Genomic DNA, 19,649 nt, shown 5'->3' on the forward strand with positions numbered 1-19,649 from the left:
TCACTGCAGTTCACAGTTCATGGTGAAGAAAGAGTAACTAATAGCGGTGGTAGATTCCTATCCTTTGTCCATGTGCTTTAAGGTGGGATGCTGTTGTTGTTAGATACTTTTTCTGATTTTTCTGTATATTGCAAACCAGTATCTTTCATCTAGTCCAAGGTGTTAGCTCTGATTCTGTTAACATGCGATTTCCTAAAAGATATCTAGCACAAAGTGAAAGTGTAGAGAGGAGGAAATTCTTGATCTATTAGTTAATCTGCTTCTGAAAGCATTAGAAATGCAAACCTTGCTTTTTTCCATTTTCAGCTGGACTATCTTCAGCATCTAGTTGTGGTTTCTGCTTAAAGTTTTCTCCTCTGTGGTCCACTTGCACCTCTTGCCGCTTGGATATTGTAACCGAGTCACCTTTGCTGACTTTTTGATAAAGAGAAACATGTTCTTCCTGTTTTTTCCCTATTTACTACAGCTGCATTTTAAGGTCTCTTACCAAGTTTGTAATCCAAATAACTTGTGTTGGTATTGTGTAATGTTAACTTTCTAACTGACACCCCAGAGGGCCGTGCTGCCATCCAGCGTGACCTGGACAGGCTGGAGAGCTGGGCAGAGAAGAACCTAATGAGGTTCAACAAAAGCAAGTGCAGGGTCCTGCACCTGGGGAGGAAGAATGCAAAGCACCAGTATAGGTTAGGGGCGGACCTGCTGGGAAGTAGCTCTGAGGAGAAGGATCTGGGGGTCGTGGTAGACAGTAAATTATCCATGGCCCAGCAATGTGCCCTTGTTGCCAAAAAGGCCAATGGAATCCTGGGCTGCATAGGGAAGAGTGTGGCCAGTAGGTCGAGGGAGGTCATTCTCTCCCTCTACTCGGCACTGGTGAGGCCACAACTGGAATACTGTGTCCAGTTTTGGGCTCCCCAGTTCAAGAGGGACAGGGAACTGCTGGAGCAAGTCCAGCGAAGGGCAACTAAGATGATTAAGGGAGTGGAGCATCTCCCTTATGAGGAAAGGCTGAGAGAGCTGGGACTCTTTAGCCTGGAGAAGAGAAGGCTGAGGGGAGACCTTATTAATGCTTACAAGTATCTAAAGGGTGGGTTGGAGGATGGAGCCAGGCTCTTTTCAATGGTTCCAAGTGACAGGACAAGGGGTAATGGGCACAAGTTAGAACAGAGGAAGTTCCGTTCAAATACACGGAAACACTTTTTTACGGTGAGGGTGACAGAGCACTGGCACAGGCTGCCCAGGGGGGTTGTGGAGTCCCCTTCTCTGGAGATTTTCAAGACCCACCTGGATGCAGTCCTGAGTAATGTGCTCTGGGCAATCCTGCTTTAGCAGGGGAGTTGGACTAGATGATCTCTAGAGGTCCCTTCCAACTCTGAAAACTCCGTGATTCTGTAATCAGAATATCGGGTGACAGTAAATCACATCCCACTTTGGCTAGTGTTGTTCCTCAGCTGTTTGCTGAGCAGCTGAGGAATATTGCAGTTCATCAATTATAAATTTGATTTTAGGGTTTTTGGTCACTTGGCCTTCACCACATTTTTCAATTCTTTCCTGGTGTTATCCCCATCCTATCTTCTGTTCTTCTTGTGGTCTACCAGCATTGTCTGCCCTCCCACCTGTGTTCAGCTCCAGTTGCCTTCTTTTCTGCCCTGCTCCTGGGTCCACCTGAAGCTGGAGACCTGGGGGACAGAAGTAGCATCTTCATTCCTGGTGTCCACTGGAGTCTTTGAGAGGTGGGGGAAGAGACGGGGAAAGCATTTACTAGGCAATTCATTTTGTTATCTTGATGAAATGTGTGGTCAGGCGGGTGCATCAGTGGGAGAAATGCAGTAATGGGCATGTGGGATGTGGCTGGGGTCTTCAGCAGCCACATTGCCAGCATCCAGCAAGGACTGAGCTAGTGCGTGCTCTGTGTTTCGTGTAGCCATGTGCTTCTTGAAGCCTATGCAGATGTGCTGGGTCAGTGTTCTAGTGAGTATTAAAGAAACCAGTTGGAGAGGCAAAAACTTAAACAATCTCAACCTGGACCTTTGTTGTATGTCAGTGTGCAGACCACGTAGAAATGGATTTACTGAAACAGGGGAGTCAACAATTAACTGTTTACATGATTCTATGGGAGGTTTAATAATACTATGTAGCTGTTACTTATTAAGGAATAACTTGCACTTAATTAAGCTCTGACATGGCGTGCAAAGCAGAGCTCAGTCTGGTCACAGCACTGACCCAAGAAATGACAGTGCTGAAGAACTCAGTTGAGTTTTGCCATCTTGGCTTAAAGTTGGCAAAAGCCACTTGCTTTCTTTTATCTCTGTTTAAGAGGCATTTTACTTTAATTGTGTAGTTCAGGTAGGCTGCATCGAATCAGTAACTTTTACAAATAGCAGACTATTTTTCTTCCAGAAGAAAAGGGTATTTCTATAGGTTTATGTGGTCTTTATTACGGAATTGCAAGATCAATACTATGGAGAATTTCACTCAGATTGTATGCTCAGTTTCCAAAGAGAGGATTTAACATTTTTGGGTAGGTTTCTCCCCCCCCCCCCCCCCCCCCCCCCCGGAAATACTTGAACAATTATACAACTTGTTTCACAGCATCCTTTTAAACATTCACACCTGAAAGCTTTTTATTACAATAAGAAGACAAGTGTTTGCTCAGAAGCATAGTAAAATTTTGCAGAGGTGCAAATCTTGCTCTAAATCCTGTTTTATCAATAACTCAGTTTTCTCAGTAGGTCACCAGAAGTGATGGAAGATTCAACGGGCATTTGTGCTTAGTTTTCTTCTTCAAAACACAGAGAAATTGTAGTTTCTGTAATAAAGCGGCATCCATTTTGACAGAGAAAACAGCAAGCTTTTAAAATGGCATTTTACTCTCTTTTATAATCTTAGTTTAAGTGAAAATTGCATATGAGAGTGCCAAGCTTACGTAGATTTGCCTTTGCAACTTGTAGAATAGACTTTCTCAAGAGACTACAGAACATTACAAGTATGTTATGCTGTCTCAATATCTGCCTAAGGGGAGTTTTGCCCTCCAATAAATAAGAGTCTACAGATCATAAATCAGCATTTTATCATCAGCCACCAGGTGACTCTCAAATGTCAGGAAAAGGTGCATGATAATGCCCAGATTTCTGTTGATGGCAGTAGCTGCCATCATGTTGTAATAAGCAGAACTTTGCAAGAGGCAAATGTCACCTTTCCTAAATCTTTCAAGTGTATGCTTTGTGCCTTTTTAATTGAGGCTCTATAAATCTGAATCTAAAATGTGATTAAAATCTTTGTTGAAACCAATTAGAAGTGTTTGGAAGAGGAGGAGAAGCTGGAGAAGTCTTGGCATTACTGGAGGAGATGCCCAACTTGGAATGATGTCCGATGGTGGTGAATGCCTCAGTGAGGAGCATGAAGAGATCAGCTGTTCTGCCACGTAACCGTGATAGAAGGGGTTATTGAGTGCATTTCTCATGTTTATTTGTATCAGCCTTTGAAAGTGCCATAAATAAGTCTGTAACACCTTGGTAGTGATTTGTATTGTAGAAAGAATTGTTATGAAAACAGTTTTAGAAACTGGAACTTCAGGGGCTCTTTATTGCTGAGGTGAGAAATTTTTGTCTTTATTTAATACAAAAAACCCTCGTTTTTCCTCTCCACCTCTCTCCCTCTCCCATCCCCCAGCTTCCTCCTTCTCTTTTCCACTTCTGCCACTCACAGCATCATGTCGCTAAATCACGAAATGACACAGAGGAAAGTAAGTTAATTGTGCATCACTGGCTATCCGATTAAATCCACTCTTCTGCATTTTAGACTCTAGTGGATTTATGAAGATGAAGTAAAGGGGAAGAAATGACATGGCTACTGAGAGAAAAATGAGTATTAACGTCTTTGCAACAACCATCTGATGAAATGTTATATGTTTAAGCTACCTGGCTGTTTCAATTACTCATGAAACAGCATGGGTTGGATGTGATTCTGCTTGCTGGTGCTTGCTAAATGCTTCCTAAGTGCTTTTAGATGACCCAGTTTTGGGATTGATATAAGGATCCTTTAATTGTTGAACGCAAAAACATGTTGAAAACTCTAAAAGGGCTCAGCAAAACTCTGGAATTAGGCTGCGTTCTCCAGGAAATGTGGGACTAGTGTTTTGAAATGCCAGATGTCTATTTACTTGTAAAAGTGAAAAAGCGATAGTATGTTGGTAATGAAGTAAATAAGTGGAGCAGATCAATAGGTGAATATTTAACAGGCTCTTTAGATGATTATTCTACAAAAAGTGTGCAGGAGGAAGAAATATCAGGCTTTTGACAGCTAAACCAAGCATTGGTAATGCAGATAAGCTTGTCATCGAGATCCCTACCCACATGTGAGGAAAGAACCAGGACAAAATTGTTAAAGATTTTTTCAGTCTTCAACCTGCGCTTTTTTTCCTAAATCTTACCTTGCTTAAATTTCACAAAATACAGCAAATTAGAGAAATAAAAGTAATACTGTAAAGCTTCAGTCTGAATAGAATGTTCTTTGGAAAGCTTGAGCCTTTGACATCAGTGTTAGATCGGATACTACTGCTCTGCAAATTTGGTTGCTAGCTGTGAAGGGCTTTATTGCTCTTTCTGCATCTTAAGACTTTAATATATACAGTTTCTGTGGAAGTAGTGAAGGAATTTTCACAAGTGCAAAAATTTGCTCGGAATCTTATTTTTAGTGTGCCAAATCCCAATTACTGTACACATTGCATATTTGGAGTACATGAACAGTCTCATCCAGTGCATCTTGCTTTATGAATACTTAATAACACTTAAGTGGTTGACTTTTACAGATCTACGCCTTTTCTAGGAGGATCTTGCTTTTTAATGCAACTCCCATCAGTTAAAGTGGATAAAAGTTCACTAGTGAAGATCACGAGTGCTAGCTAGCATACTGAAACTGTCTAGTCCTTGGACAGAGATGCAATAGAAAAAACTCAGCACTTTCTCTGTAGTCTATATTTAGCCTACATCCCCTACTTCTGCAGAACGGGTTCTACTTACATTACCTTGATCCTCGTACCCATTTAGTGCAACACAGTGCACAATGAGGTCAGCCTTCTGATGTGTGAGCGTTTCATTTTTATGGTCGCACTTGAGCAGGCAACAAATCATGGGTGAACTTTGGTTCCTCCAGGTTCTCATTAGCGTCCTTGGTCCTAGCAGCATTGCACCTCGCAGCTGGAGCAGAAGTCGCTGTCGTGTTTCATAATCTGCTGCAACTTCTAGGTGTAGGGTTGTTCAGCTAGTCCTCCTGCGTGGTGAGACAGTGGATGCGGAAGTGGAGAAGGTGAAGAGGTGATAGATGAGTACTTCTGCAGGGGTGGCATTCATGCAGCTTGTTGTGATCCAGGACAGCTCTGGCTTTCACACCAAACTCCCCAGCAGCCAAGCTGCCCACCGAGCAGCTGGGAAACATGCACCAGCTCCATGTATCCTGCTGAAACTAGTGAGGAGCTGCACTAGTGAAGGAAAAATAAAAGACTTAGTGGCTGGAGACATGAGTTGCTACCTCTCCTTCCCCATAGGTAGATCCCTGGGAGAGTTCAGTCTTGTTAAGCCCAGAACATAATGTCTAGCATCTATTTTATGCTTTATGGTAGACACTGACTGGTCCTTCCTAGCTAGAAGGAAAAAAAAAAAAAAGCTTTCCTTATCTCTCCAGGTGTCTCCACAATGCACAAGGTGAATCTTTTAAAACTTCAGCTTCCACCACTTCTCTAATATTTTGATGCCAGTTGTGTTGCTGACACATTTCCCTGTTCTTCTTGGGTGAAACACATCTGTGCTGGAGGACAGACTTTGTGGATTGCAGACTTTTCTTTCCTCGGTGGTTTGAAGATTGTTTTCGTGGAAGTAATTCCAAATATTTAATTTCTCGTTTTGTGGATGGATCCATTTATTGCAATTGTTGGGATTCTCATTAGTGGAAATTAACACAAGCTGTGACATAGCTTGGCATGACTTTTCCACCACAGACCACAGTTACACGAGCTGAAATAACTTGTTACTGAAATCATCTGTAGTTAAGAGAAGCTTTCTGTCAAGTGGCTTTGCAGAGAACAGAGCACGATTACAGCCTGGGGAGTGCTGTAATGCAGAACAGTTACTCCACTGGAGCAGGACGTCTGGCGAGCCGTCGGCTGAGCCTGCTCCAACTCGATGGCCATGATTGCCTATCTCCAGTGTGCACTGTAAGACAGGGTGATGCTGCAGGCGGAAAGAGGTGACAGTGTTACCTGGAAGGGAGCTGATGTAAGAGTGCGTTCTTTTAATGCCCTGCATTTCTGATACTTATTCTTAGAAAATATGTTAAAATTCGGAAAAGGTTTAAAAAAGGTGTAGTATGATATGAGGTCTATAGAGCCTGCCTTGCCTGACCTTCTATACTCGCTGTTGGTGGCTTGTTTCCAAGAAGGTTCAGAGATGACTTAATTACCACTAGCACGCAAGTGCCTGCATGAGTTAGGAATTTCTGGCGGAGAGCTATTAAATTTAGCAGCAGAATGAATGATAAGGTCAGTTGGAGCAAAAAGAAAAGTAAGTTGATGGCCATAAATGCTTTTCCCAAGGAAGGGGTATTTGCAGTCAGGACTGAGCAAAGGTGATTGAATATAACCTCTGTCTACGTACCGCTGAAGGTGGAGGCTTGCCCCTGCTGCTGGGTTGGAGGTAGAAGGCTCATGAGGAGGATCGATGCACAATCGTAAAAAGAACGCCCAGGCTGTAGGGAGGCAAATGTAGGTTTACTAAACATAGAGGATGTTTTCCATAGCCTTTTGGCCTTACTGCCCTTGACATGTTCCATGTTTAACCTATTTTCTCTCTTCCCCACCCCCATTTTTTTTTTTTTTTTTTTTTTTTAAATAAAACCCATGGTGACATCTGTGGGAGATCCTGTCTGTATTTTGATTCTTGTTTACTCCAGTTACTTCTTGGCATCTCAGTCACTAGTTGTTTACATGCTTTTACCAGGAGCTGTAGTTCTGCCACTTGTTAAGCTCCTGGCACAGGCAACTAACTGGTAGGCTTGGGAGGCAATGTGCTTCTGTGCTCTTTTTTAAGAGTTGAGAATAAACTTGTGAAAACTGGTTGTTTCTTACGGCTTTTACATATGATAGAATGATGGGAAGGCAGGTGTAATAATACTATTTATTGATTTTTTTCATTTAATCAATCCTGAAGGTAATTTTTCTGTAGTGTTGCGTATTGTTTGTGGGTGAGTCTAGTCACAAAAAGATGGCTAATGTTGTAATACGGCTACAAGAAGTTACTGTGAACCCTTAAACCTAGTGACGTTGCGTATCTGTGAGTTCAGCTACTCGGATTTTGTTGTAAACCTCTTAGATATGATACAGTAGAATCCTCTTAAACACAAATTCCATGTAGCAAGTGACAGAACATAATGAAAGCATAAACTGTTACACAAATAAAACTGTCAGATGCATAATGCTGCAGCTATAAACAGCTGTGGATTTCAGCATGTTCCATGCAGCTGAGTGAGCTGGGTTAGGATGCACGTTTTTGGGGTCAGTTTGACTGTCACAGAAGAGCTTGAAACAGTATTGATATTTGCTAAATAAAACTTCCTTGCTTCCAAAGGAAGCCTTTCTTATCAATATCTTAAAATATCTGCCCTGCTGACAAATTAGTAGTTATCTTTATACAATGAATTGCAATTGAAAGACACTGTATGGATGTTAGGTGATGCAATTAGGAGATGCAACACGTTTTTGATACAGTGCAAGAGGATTTTTCAACCTGTGTGGAACAGCACTACTGAAGAATGTTTGAATTAAGGATGAGATTTTTTTTTGTTTATGCTTTAGGTATTTTAAAATGTATAAGGAAGTATGTCAGTATTGTCAGAAGTCATTCCAAGAGGCTTTCCCATCTCCAAGAGGAGTCTGCATTGTCGCTGTTGGACGCTGTGACCAACTGGGCTGTTGAAGGAGCATGCCCATCCTAGGTCTGCCCTGGGCTGTGTAGCGGGGTAGGGAGGAGTAAAGGAGGTCCTGAGCATCCTGTGGTTGGTCCTTGGAAGAAGGCAGTGGTGTTTTACCCAAGCCCTCCCATAGCTGCACATCTGGGTATCTGGGGAAGAGTTTTTGGTAAGATCCCACCACTGGCATAGCTAAGAGATGTTTTCCTGCTCTGCTGATGTTTTCCTGCTGTGTGCTGTCACAAACATTTTGGAAAGAATCTTACCATCATTAACCTTGCCCTGCGTGGGGATGGATGATGGAAGCTTTAGCAAGAAAAGACAGACAACCTGTCCTCTCTGTTAAACAAACTGACCCCACACCATCCCATCCGGCGGTGCTGGTGCCAGCTCTGGGATGGGTGTTCAGGAGCTGCTGGGGGGAGGACGGCAGCGCCCGGCTGCTGCCGATGGTGTAGGTGGGCACCTTGCAGGAGCAGCCATCTCCGTTTCACGGCAGCGTGGCATGGTGCATGGTGCTCGCCACGGCGTGAATGGATGTGTCGACAAAACCCGAGCGCTCTCCTCTTCGCGTTGCTGGTCTCAGCTCAAACTTCTCTGTGGTGCAGCTGTATAAATATCCGAGTCCTGCCTACGTGGCCAGGAACTGCAGATACTCCTCGTGTCTGCAGCCAGATACAAAGCACACGTCTGCCAGCGCTGCTGCAGCTTGGTGATCCCTTCTCGGCTCAGCCCGGGCTGTAAAACAAAGCTTCTAAGACACAGGTAGGTTTAAGAGACACCTGAAATTTCCAGGTGGGATGCTCAGTATGTTATAGTTGGATATTTCTCCTTTGGATGATGTAAATGAAGCAATGATTTTCCTGCGCTGTGGTGCTTGTGGCCCACAGGTATGTTGTTTTAAGAGGAAGACTGTAGCTTACTTTAGTGGACCTAAACCGGATTAAACCATTTTTAAGTAACCTATGTTATTTTAACACAGGGATTATTTTTTTTCCCTCCGCAGGAGAATTGTTCCTATGTAAAAATAAAGTAATTTGGATGACTTCTGAAAGCACGCAGCTCATGTTTTGCATAACGCTGAGTTTTCAGGTGACCTGCATTGTGACCCAGTATCCCGTTTCTCTGGCAGATTTGTAAATGATCGTAGTGTGAAATTACAATGCAGGACACGCTCTTCTTTGCTGCTAGAAGGATGTTTGCTGCCACCAGGACAGGACAGATGCCCCTCGCCCCTGCCGCATCACTGGCAGCAGGCAGCGTGCTGAGAGCTCGCCGACGAGAGGCTGAACTGCTCAGCTGCCATCAAAGAAGCGGAGGCAAGGAGAGCAAGGAGAGGAGAAAGGGAGGGAAAGCGGTGGTGGAAAAGCCTGGTTGTTGGCTTTAGTTCTGCTTAGTCACTGGTTCACTGTGGACCCAAGATCCTAAAGAGGAGCTTTCTACAAATCTCCCAGAACACCATCAAGGGGGGGAAATAATGGCTGGTGCTGCAGCGGTGGTCCTCTCGGAGGAAGAGCTTTTAGGAAACATGCATATTCCCATTTTGTGTAATTTATGGAGGCAGCTTGTACTGCCTTGCTCCTGCTTAGCAGAGGGGTGAGGATCTCTGCTGAAACCTCCGGCAGTGGAGTCATCCTTGAGCCGTGTCAGCTTCAATTACGAAAATCAATCACTAGGACTTCATTAAACCAAACACTGTATTTTAAAGTTTATAAAGTTACTATTAGCAGTCATGAAGAAAGATCTGTTTGTTTTCATAGAGTATATTAAGTGTAACATTGATTTTGACTTGAAAGTGTCCAAAACCAGAATTTAAGGCAAAGAAAATCGGCATGAAGGGACGTGGTTTGCTTGCATTCATAAAGATGGTACTTCAGGGATTTATGTGAAATAGAAAACCTTCTGCAAGTTGCATGAAATGTAATAAATTGTGCCTGAAAACGCCCCCAGTTTGACTATAAAGGCCTTATCTCACCCATGTAAAATATTTATGCGTAAATGCATATTTTATATTTTTCCTTTACCATCCTTGGGTTGCTTTATACTTTCATAAATGGCATCTCTGGTGTTTACTTGTAGTGGAGGCAGCAAAAAAACCTCATACGTTTTATTTGATGTTATTACTTTGACTTTTCTTTTGGTTTATTTTGGGTATAAGGAGGAGCAAAAAGGCTGATTAGAGTAGAGAGTGCAGAGTGATAAAAGCAAAAGCTGGAGAGCTGGAAATTTTTCTTGAAGATCTTTGTTTAATTGGGACTTATCCTCAGACACATGAATCCAAAGTTTTTCACGTTGTACATGTCACTGTTCTTTGTCTGCCACTTCTACCCCATTTGGAATTGTATCTAGTGTTAGTGTAAGAGGATATACTTAACTGTATCTAATTTTTGAGGCATTTGTCACTGATTCTGTGGTTAAAAGACCTAAAAAGTTCTTGAATTTTATAGTTGGGGAAAATATTGTCTGGAGATATTAAGGTGATGCTGTCTTGGCACTTGGTAGTGATGTGGTTGCTGTAGGAATATTTGTGTTGTGCATTAATGTTCATGTTTCTAAAAACGTTCAGTATTTTGAGTGTTTTCAATAAAATCTTCAAAAGTGATTCAAGTTTGGGAGACGCTTCAGTGAGTGATTTAAAGCTCAAACTGTTTATTGAAGAGAGGGTGAAAAGGTGACATTGCTGATGCTTAGAAATACTTAAATAAGAGAAAGATACCAATTTAGAAAAAAAGGAAAGAAGAAAGCTATGGGAAAAGCCTAAATTGATAGTTGAAGCAAGACAATTTGCAGGGAGCACATAGAAAACATGTTTACAGGAGGTAATTAGCTGTTGATGCAATTTTTTTAAGGGACTTAGTAGATCAAAGATGTGGTGGTTTTAGCAGCTTTTCACCTTAAAAATTGTAGTTACCAATTTTATCACAGCATGCTTTGGACTTCCTGAAGTTGAAAGGTTTATAAAAGGGGTCCCCCCAGCTTTCCGCTGTGTCCATCCAGTGGTGCTTTTGCTTCAGCCCTTCGCTGTCCCACCTCATTGCTTTGGTCTGTTCGTTTTCAGTGGTATAGCCAAGGCAAGGTGAAGGCTGTAGATGCTGGTGCTGGGGGAGGTCTTGCTCTTGCCACCAGCCCCTGGTTCTCTTGTCCCAGTACCAGGGTGTACTTGGTGTGGTGGTGGGGAATCCCTCCCAGTGCTGAATTAGCAGCTCTGCCAGGTTAGGGCTGGCAACAAAAATCTGAGGAGCTTTTAGCTCTTTGCACCAGCTAAACAGGGGTGGTGTTGGCACTGGAATAAAAGAGGGACCAATGCAATCAGAAGTGAGAGATGGGACGGTGGTCTTTGGTGGCAGTGATGCGTTGGGTTGGTTCAGCTGTCGCGTGATCTGTGCCCTTATTTCCAGAGCCCCGGAGCCGCCTGCCAAAGCGGAGGCAGGGAGGTCACCGGCCAAAGGAGAGATCCAGGCAGTTGTGCCTCCCAGACGGTGGATTAATCCTGTGTTTTCAGCAGATTCTATGAAAGGGATAAATTTAAGACAGTTGTAACGCACTTTGCTTTCCAGATATCCTGGTGAAATGTTTGCAGAGTTAGTCATCTCTGGGGTGGGAGAAGGTGGGCAACTTCTACAACTCCTACACAGCATATGAAGGAGGAGGTGCAGGATTACACTCCTGTGGTATCTTATTCTTAACTGGTTTTTTCAGGCAAGGCATTGCTGAAGAGGAGAGTTAGTTTGGTTGTTTGTTGTGTTTGTTTGTTTTTTTTTTTTTTTGCTTGCAGACTTGGTCTGTGTTTTATTGCCTCTTTCTTGAAGAAACTATGACTTTCATAACCATAATCCGCAAACTTTTGGGATCTTTCTTGATCAATTGTCCTTTTGGGATGAAGGACTAATTCTTCAAGATGTTGCAAGAAGAAAACTTCTTAAGCACAAAGAAACTTGCAACATGGCTATTTAAATTAAATGTCAAGGAATTGTGGTGTTCTGGTCAAGCTACTGTTCCACTGGGTGCTGGGGCTGACTGATCCTACGGTGTAAGGAGCTGAGCAGGGGTGGAGGGAGCTGTTGCTGTAGGTCTTTCTGTGCTCTCTGAGCGAGTGAGACTCTGCCCTGTAAACTTGGTGCTTTCACTGTTTTTGGAAGTGGACTTTTATATATATTAAATAAAATATTTAATTCTGTTGTGTTAGTGTTAATCTCTCAAAAATAAATACTTGAATAGCAGCTTGGGACTGGCTGTTGAGCCATGATAGCCGTGGCCGGTGGAGAAGGGTAATTCATACTTAGCTGAAATAAATCTGAGCATTGCAGGAGGTCGCTAAGCTAGTTAATTCTGATCTCAAAGTAAAATCTTTTAGACTTCCACTAACTGAGAATTATCTAATACTTCAAATTCTAAAGCATAGCTTTCTGGCTTTTTCCAGGAAGGGAAAAAACCCCAACCTTTCTTGACTTACCACAAGAGGAAAAACTTACGCCTAGCCAGTCTGGATGGTCTGTTGGCTCTGAATGTATCCAAATTCTTTATTGACATTCAGACTGCAAAATATAACAGATATCTAGGAAGTACTTCATTTTCATATGCTATTGCTAACGTAGCTGTTTGAATGCTGATTTACTCACCGCATGGGACGAGAATACAGATTTACGCTATAGGATTCATGCCCTGTATTTGAGCTGGCTTTTTGTATCTGTGTAAATACTATTTAGGAGAGTGGACTTCTGATTGTAAAACTACCTTGAGCCTGGGAATATTTTCGTAAAAGCCTAATTTTTATTTTTGCTATTTCTTGGGGTTCTGAAGCCCCACACATACTGTTGTGATATCTCTGGTATTATGGTAATGGAATTATTCTAAATTCATTTTAGCTGTTTGTAAAGCAGTTTTGTGAGTACTCATAGAAGAGAATTGTGCTGACTTAACTAAATCGGTCTCTGAATCGGTATGATTTATGTGAGCCATAGGTTGATGTACATGCTGGTAAGAGGTGGTGGTGGTGGTGGGGAACTGGATGAGAAGTGGGCGCGTGGGAGCAGCGACTCATTCTGGATCCATCGCTGAGGCAGTGGCATTGCTCCTCCAAAACAGCTGTGTGGTGGCCGGTGACCCCAGTGCTGCCAGGCGCTCCAGCCAGCTGGCGTGATGCATCTTCTGGAGCTCGGGATGAACTGACGCTCCGGGTACAGCCGGTGGTCCCGTGAAGCTGATGCATGTGGAATAGCTCCTGCAAGAGACAAAAATGTCTGGATCATGTATTTCTGCATTTCGTTGGAAAACACAAGTCGCTAGAGTTTGAGTTCGCAGCTGGGGTGTCCATTGGTCCATGACTTCTGCGGATGCGGGTAATGGCATAATGTGTACCTGCAACCTTTTACTGTGAGAAAACCGCTTTCTCGATGAGGCTGCAGTGCCTGACCGCGTGTGAGTGCAGGGGGCTTTCAGCTGCACAGGAGTAATTTTGTGTTGTGAAAAGCTGATAGAAGAGAAGAGGTTAACGAAGCTTCTCAGCTCTCTTCAAAACAAAAGCTCTCTTCTCAGCCCTGGGTTTAGTTTTTAATTAGTTTGGATTACGGTTTGATTTAAAGAGGGTGAAGGGATGATGAGTTCATGTGATCTAGAGGTTTGAACCTTATGCTGCTATTTGTACTTTTTTGGTTAATAATGTATCCTTTGCTAGGATGACTGGTGGGTTAACATGATTCCTTCCTGTACAATGTGTTTGGGTTTTGTTTTTTTTTTTTTAAGAAAAACCAGACCTTTTTTGCAAACTTCATAGCAGATCAGAGTTGCCAGAGAGCAATACAGAATAAAGAAAAGAGTGGTTTATTGTGAAATCCACTTCTGTTTAGGAAAAAATAAATTCTGTGCAAGACCTAATTCAGTGGTTTTTACATTTTTTTCCTTCTTCCTCTAAGCTATAGAGGCAGCATAATTTTATATACTTCATATTGAAAATTCATTCAAATGCAGTCTGCATTTATTTATTTTTACTATCTCATCAGCAGAATATACTTTTTTTTACATGAATGTATTTTATAGATATATAAAAAAGCAAGTTAAAAAGAACATTCCTGAGGAATTGTTTTATTTGTTAGCACAATATATATGCTTTTAATGCAATTTAGATTGTATCTAGCGAAAATTGAGCTTGAAATTCTGCAGCTGGTGCTTGTTCTTGTAAATAATGCACACTTTAAGTCAACGCTTTGCATCATTATCTTGAGCAATGGTTTAGCCTTGATATATTTCAAAACACGTGTATTAGATAATGTACTGTGTATGTATATGGTTATTTATGGATATAAACTTTCTGATTAGATATTGATGTTAAAATAATACCAGAATGTTTGTTGAAGATGTCTTCCTTGTTCTGCCCTTTAATCAAGACATGGTGTTAATACTGCATATAAGAAATGATATGCAGGTACTAGAATTTGTCAACTTTTAGTGAATCGGATAAGCACTTTGTTTATGACTTGAAACTCTTTTCCTTCAAACCGGTGTATTAAATAATATGTAAGATAAATTTAAGAGTATATGTTTTCTAGCAAGCAGTTTATTGTAGTTTGATTGTTGAGAAGACCACAGTTTTTTTTGGTATTTAAAGGAAGCTGGTCCTGAAAATGTCTTAGCAGAGCAAATTACCTGATTGAAGAGAAAGCGTTTGATGCTCCTTATTGCAGAAGTGGAGCTGTTTGTGCAGCCATTTAGAAAGACTGAGCTAGCAACGGTATCTGTAGACCATGTCCTTTGTCTAAATGAAAAACCCACCCTGAGAAAGGATTTTTATTGGGGTATTTTGCGAGAGAGCTTAGACATCTGTTCTGCTATCTTTACTGTTACACCTTCAGCTGAGTGTTTCCTTCTCTGTCCTTCCGTGATACACACGGATGATGATTTGTGCCTTACATTGCAAAAGAACTTCCCACAGATGGAAGAAAGGGGTAGGAAAAAACCTCTTGCCATCTTATTTTGCTAGCCATTATCTGTCTCAGTTGCATGGAGCTTATGTGTAAATGCAAATTTAGTAGTTATTGTTTCTTGAGTTATGCTTGGTTGTTAGTCATTGCTGAGTTTTGTAATGGTGACATTTCAATAAAGTCACAGCGTGCGGATGTGTTCATCTACTTCCGTATGAAGAAAGTTGTATTCTTTTAAGTACATTCAAAGGACCTTTCTTAATTCAAAATACCCTTGTGTAAAAGGTTGCTGTGAAGCTAGCTATTTTGCTTTCTTAATGTAATTCCACTCTCAGCCTTAATTTCATTTCTTCCTATAGTTAGAACAACTGGATTGCTGACTGATTACACCTGTAGTGCCCTGGTACTGTAAGTCTCCTACACTAAAATTAAGATGAGAGTTTGTAGTGTTTATCAAGAGCATCTTCTGTTGTCCCGGTAGGACGTTGCATTTCTGCTGCTGAAAATCCTCAAGAGCTGAGATTTACTCTGCAACTTACTCTGCTCATAGCAGCTGCTATGCAAGAAACTCCCCTTTTGCGGTGGTATTTTGGATGTTGTCCATCAGCAGTTTCCAGATAACTGCTTGGGGAAAGCAGATACCTGAATGGCTAACTTATGGTCACCCACGAATACTGGAGCTTGGCGATTTGGAGGTAAAAGTCTTTGCTAGTGTATGCAATGTAATTGGAACCTTGCTTACAATTTCAGATATTGATTGCTTGCATACGTTGGCTAAGTCCGCAGCGTACCTTCACTGATCTGACTTTCATAAGCCCTCGCCCATGGTGAAGCTGTGCAGATACGCCATCCCTCCAGGGATGGTGAGGTGTAATAGGACAGGGGTTGACATACGAGCTAACTGACCCGTGCTTTCCTCTTCTGCAGTTGCACTGTGTGGTACAGGGTAGAGCAAAAACATTTTTAGCTTTCTGAACCAGGACTTGCCTTAATGATGTAGCACATACTTTAAAGCTTTTTAGCCAAGGAGCACACGGGTGTTTCAAGCACCACTGATGTTACTTTGCATGCCCAAACTATTCTCTGTAGGTGAAACCAAGAAAATGCAGCTCGTGGCATTGGTCTTCTGAGGTTGTCCAACCAGTACTCTGTTTCTGTACGTAGTATTCTAGGTTGTATCTACAAAGAATTTGACGTGAAAAGGAGCTAAATTTAGTTACAAACTTGCCAGGTGCTCAAACAAAAGTGATGATCTGAGGGAAGTGTAGTGTGAATCTGGTATTTGGGGATTAATTATTCTTTTGAGTTCTGTATGTTCTAGCTGTTTGCTAGGTATACTGTGAGCTGAGCAAAGTGGGGCCAATCTGTTCACATCAAATATTTGTCTGCACTCTTCCTGTACCTTTATTTTGCATGTGTGTAGGTGTTGACTGATAGTAAGGAAAACAATGGGTAAACAGTTCAGTCAAAAAAAGTTTATTTATAAGATTTTAATAAGCATCTAAGAAGGAACCTCTGGCATGGGATGGAATAATGAAGTTTACACAGGCACAGTTTCAATTGCAATTTTGGCTGGATGCTTACTGATGGTAGAAAGAGTCACTTCTGCTGAAGCACTGGTGCTGCTGCAGGACGTGAGATGGGCTGCTGTTTCCACACTGCAAAGTAATTTGCTTCCTTGCTAGAAATCTGTTTTCACATTTTCCCTTTTTCTTTCCTGGAGCTTTGCGCATGAGGAAACTGGGGGAATTATCGTCAGCTGATAGCAGTCTCCAGCTTACCTCCAGTGCTGCCTGGTGAATCCTGCTATCCTATTGTCACCTGTATAGTTATGAAGATGTATGAGACCCCAGCCTCCATGTAATACAGCTCTGGGCAGTGGTGGATTTTCGCTCGAGTTGCTTTGCACACCAACGCCAACATGTCAGATGCAGTTTACACTGTTTGAATGAACATCAGCCCTCTAGCAGGAACTTTTAAAAACGTTACTCAATAAAATTCAGTGCAGAGTTGAGATAGCGAAGATAATCCTCCATTTGCTTGTAGAACAGGTGTACGTTATATAAAACAGGATGGCACTGGGGGTGGCTTTTGAGGCTTATGGTTGGGAGGGAAAGAAATTTGCATCGTAGAGCGTGTGCCGGATTTCATTGTCTTGGGTTAGATTTGAGCTGGAATTCCCGTGCGCTTTGTGGGGAGGGATCTGCTCTGGTCTCTGAGACTGCGCTGCCAGTTTTACATCTCAAATACTGATTCCTCGTCCTCACGCACCTTTTGACTTCTGTAAGCTTTGAAGAAACACATTTTGTAGAAGTATAATTTCTCTTTAGTTCTCCTCGAGCTGACCCAGCCCCCTGGTTAATTCGCTGCCTGCTGTAGCGTTAAGCCTCATAAAACTTAGTATGCTGAGCTCTAAACCTGCATTTGCTATCAGCCCTAAAAGTCAAATCAATAATTTGAAGATCTGTAGTTCCTTATCCAGAAGGAAATGCCGTGCTGGTGTGACATGCCTCGCAGGCTGGAGAGAGGAGCCCAGCTGGGCAGCCCCGTCTTCTCCTGGCATTTGGGTGGGCTCACGTCACAGCCCCAGGAGTGGGTGGCTCTGCCATAGCCATTCCCTGTGGGGAAGAGGGTGGCAGGAGGAAGAGTGCTCTCTGAAAGAGAGCTCTGTCCCGATTCCTAATGGGGAGATAACAAAACATACAAATCTCAACGATGCATCCTTCTCCTACAGAGTCAACTCTGCCCTTGCGTCCATCAGCCTTGCTGGGTACTGCTTCCCTGCCCAATGTCATGACCTGATCCTCTGTAAGGTGTTTTCTCTGTAATTACAGGGAACGATGTGTTTTTCCTAGTGCAAGTGTTTGGCGGAAATCTTGGCCAGCCCTTTTGATACCGTTCGTTTGGCTTTGGCTGAGAGCATCTGGGTGGGGAGAGGAGGGGGATTAAGGCTGTGTTGGGGGCAGCTTGGAGCCGTGCAAGGCTCATGCAGAAAAATTCGTTAGGGATTTAATTACACAGAGATACTAAGCAATGAAAAACTTGCCAGTGCTGGTGAGGGAGAGCTGCACCCTCGCACAGGGTTCTGATGGCTGTGGTTTTCGGGCACAACCAAACTCTTTCTCTTTTTCCGTACAAGAGGAGTTTCTTGCATCGGTCCGTACATGCAGATATGTGCACAGCAGAGCCTGCCTGTGAAGGGTGGTACACAGAGGGGTCTGAGCTTAATGGATGGTATGGATTTATGGATAATTTTGGTTACACTAGCCGGTTTCAGAGTTCAGACCTCTTGCTGTTAAAGAGAGACTCTGTTCCATTTAGCCTGAAACACGTGTACTGTGTGGCCAAACAGTAGGACAGCAGGTGACAATGCATCATCAGCTCATAGACCATCAATCAAAAAAGATAATGCTTACATCATTAAATGTGAGATCATCGCAGAACAAAATAGATAGAGGAAATTAATTATGCAGCTTTTATATTAATCCAGATATCTCTGGCTGTGATGATGAGTCTACTAAGACACAAAACTTTTAACATATGATGTCTTACCTCACTGGAGAAAAAAGTCTTTTAGAGTGTTTTTAAATTCTGTTGCCTTGACCACTGAGGTCTGATAGCATGCTGGGCTGTCTATGAAGCTGCATTTTAGAAGGTTTGTGTTTTTGTCACTGTAAGTCATTTATTAGTACTGCTATGAGCCTGTTTCTTACTGGGTGGTTGCATGATTTCTGGAGGCTTTTGATTTAAACTTAATGCAGAAAAGTGAAGATATAATGAAGTATTTACCAGAAAAAATATTTGTATTTTTGATGTAAAGTTATTTTGATTTGAAATTTCCACAAACTTAGAATGATGGTAAGAAGCACTGGAGCACGTGGACAAGCTTTTTGGGGTGGCTGGGAGATGTCTGAACTTCAGCATCTTCAGGTTGTACAGCTTCAGCATCTTCAGGCTGGCTGACAAGTGTGGCGGGGGTGATGTGGCAAGATGGAAGGCTGCAACAGAGTTGGTGTTTTGGTATCCTTTAGTTTCTATATGTCTAACGATTTTACTTTTCTCCATGTAATTGAGCACTGTAGAGGTGTGGAAACACATCAGGTGCCCTGTGATGGAAACTGTATTTAAGTCTTCTGTAGTATGAAAGAGACTTCAGCACAGTTTAGAATTTTTCACAGCAAAGTAGATCATGGGAGCTGTTAAGTGCATGAAGGAATAACACCTTCAGCTAGTGCCTGTAACGAGTGCACCGTGTGCATGCAGGCAGAGGGGGAAGAAATCCCCAATTTTACAATCGGCTTGTTTCTGCTATGTTTTAAGAGGATATAGATGTAGCATTGTGTGAAAAAATAACTTACCTGTTCATTCGTTTTGGAATTTAAGGTCTGCTCAGAGACACAGGCACATCTAATCTAAATGTGTTTGCAAGAGTCAGAAATGCAAAGGCACATTTTCTTTGGGTGTGGAACATCACAGATTTATTTCATTGTTTACTCCTGTGTTGATAGATGCTGCAAAAGCTTTAGACGTGGAGGTGAAGTAGTACTTCTTGTTTTGGGTCTCTGGGGTGTCCAGAACCAGACCTAATTTCATTAGAGGCACTGTTCTTTTTCAAGCGGTGACATCTGGAATCTGTAATTTACATACAGCAGAACTTTCACGCTGTTCAGAGACCCCAGGCGAGGGTGTCCACTGTTTCCCCGTGCTTTAAAGCCTCTGGCAATAGCCATTAGGAAAAATGCATCACTAAAAGGCGTAACTGTGGGGAATGGATTA

The sequence above is a fragment of the Vanellus vanellus genome, assembly GCF_965231255.1.
Source record: "Vanellus vanellus genome assembly, chromosome: 5".
Classification (NCBI taxonomy): domain Eukaryota; kingdom Metazoa; phylum Chordata; class Aves; order Charadriiformes; family Charadriidae; genus Vanellus; species Vanellus vanellus.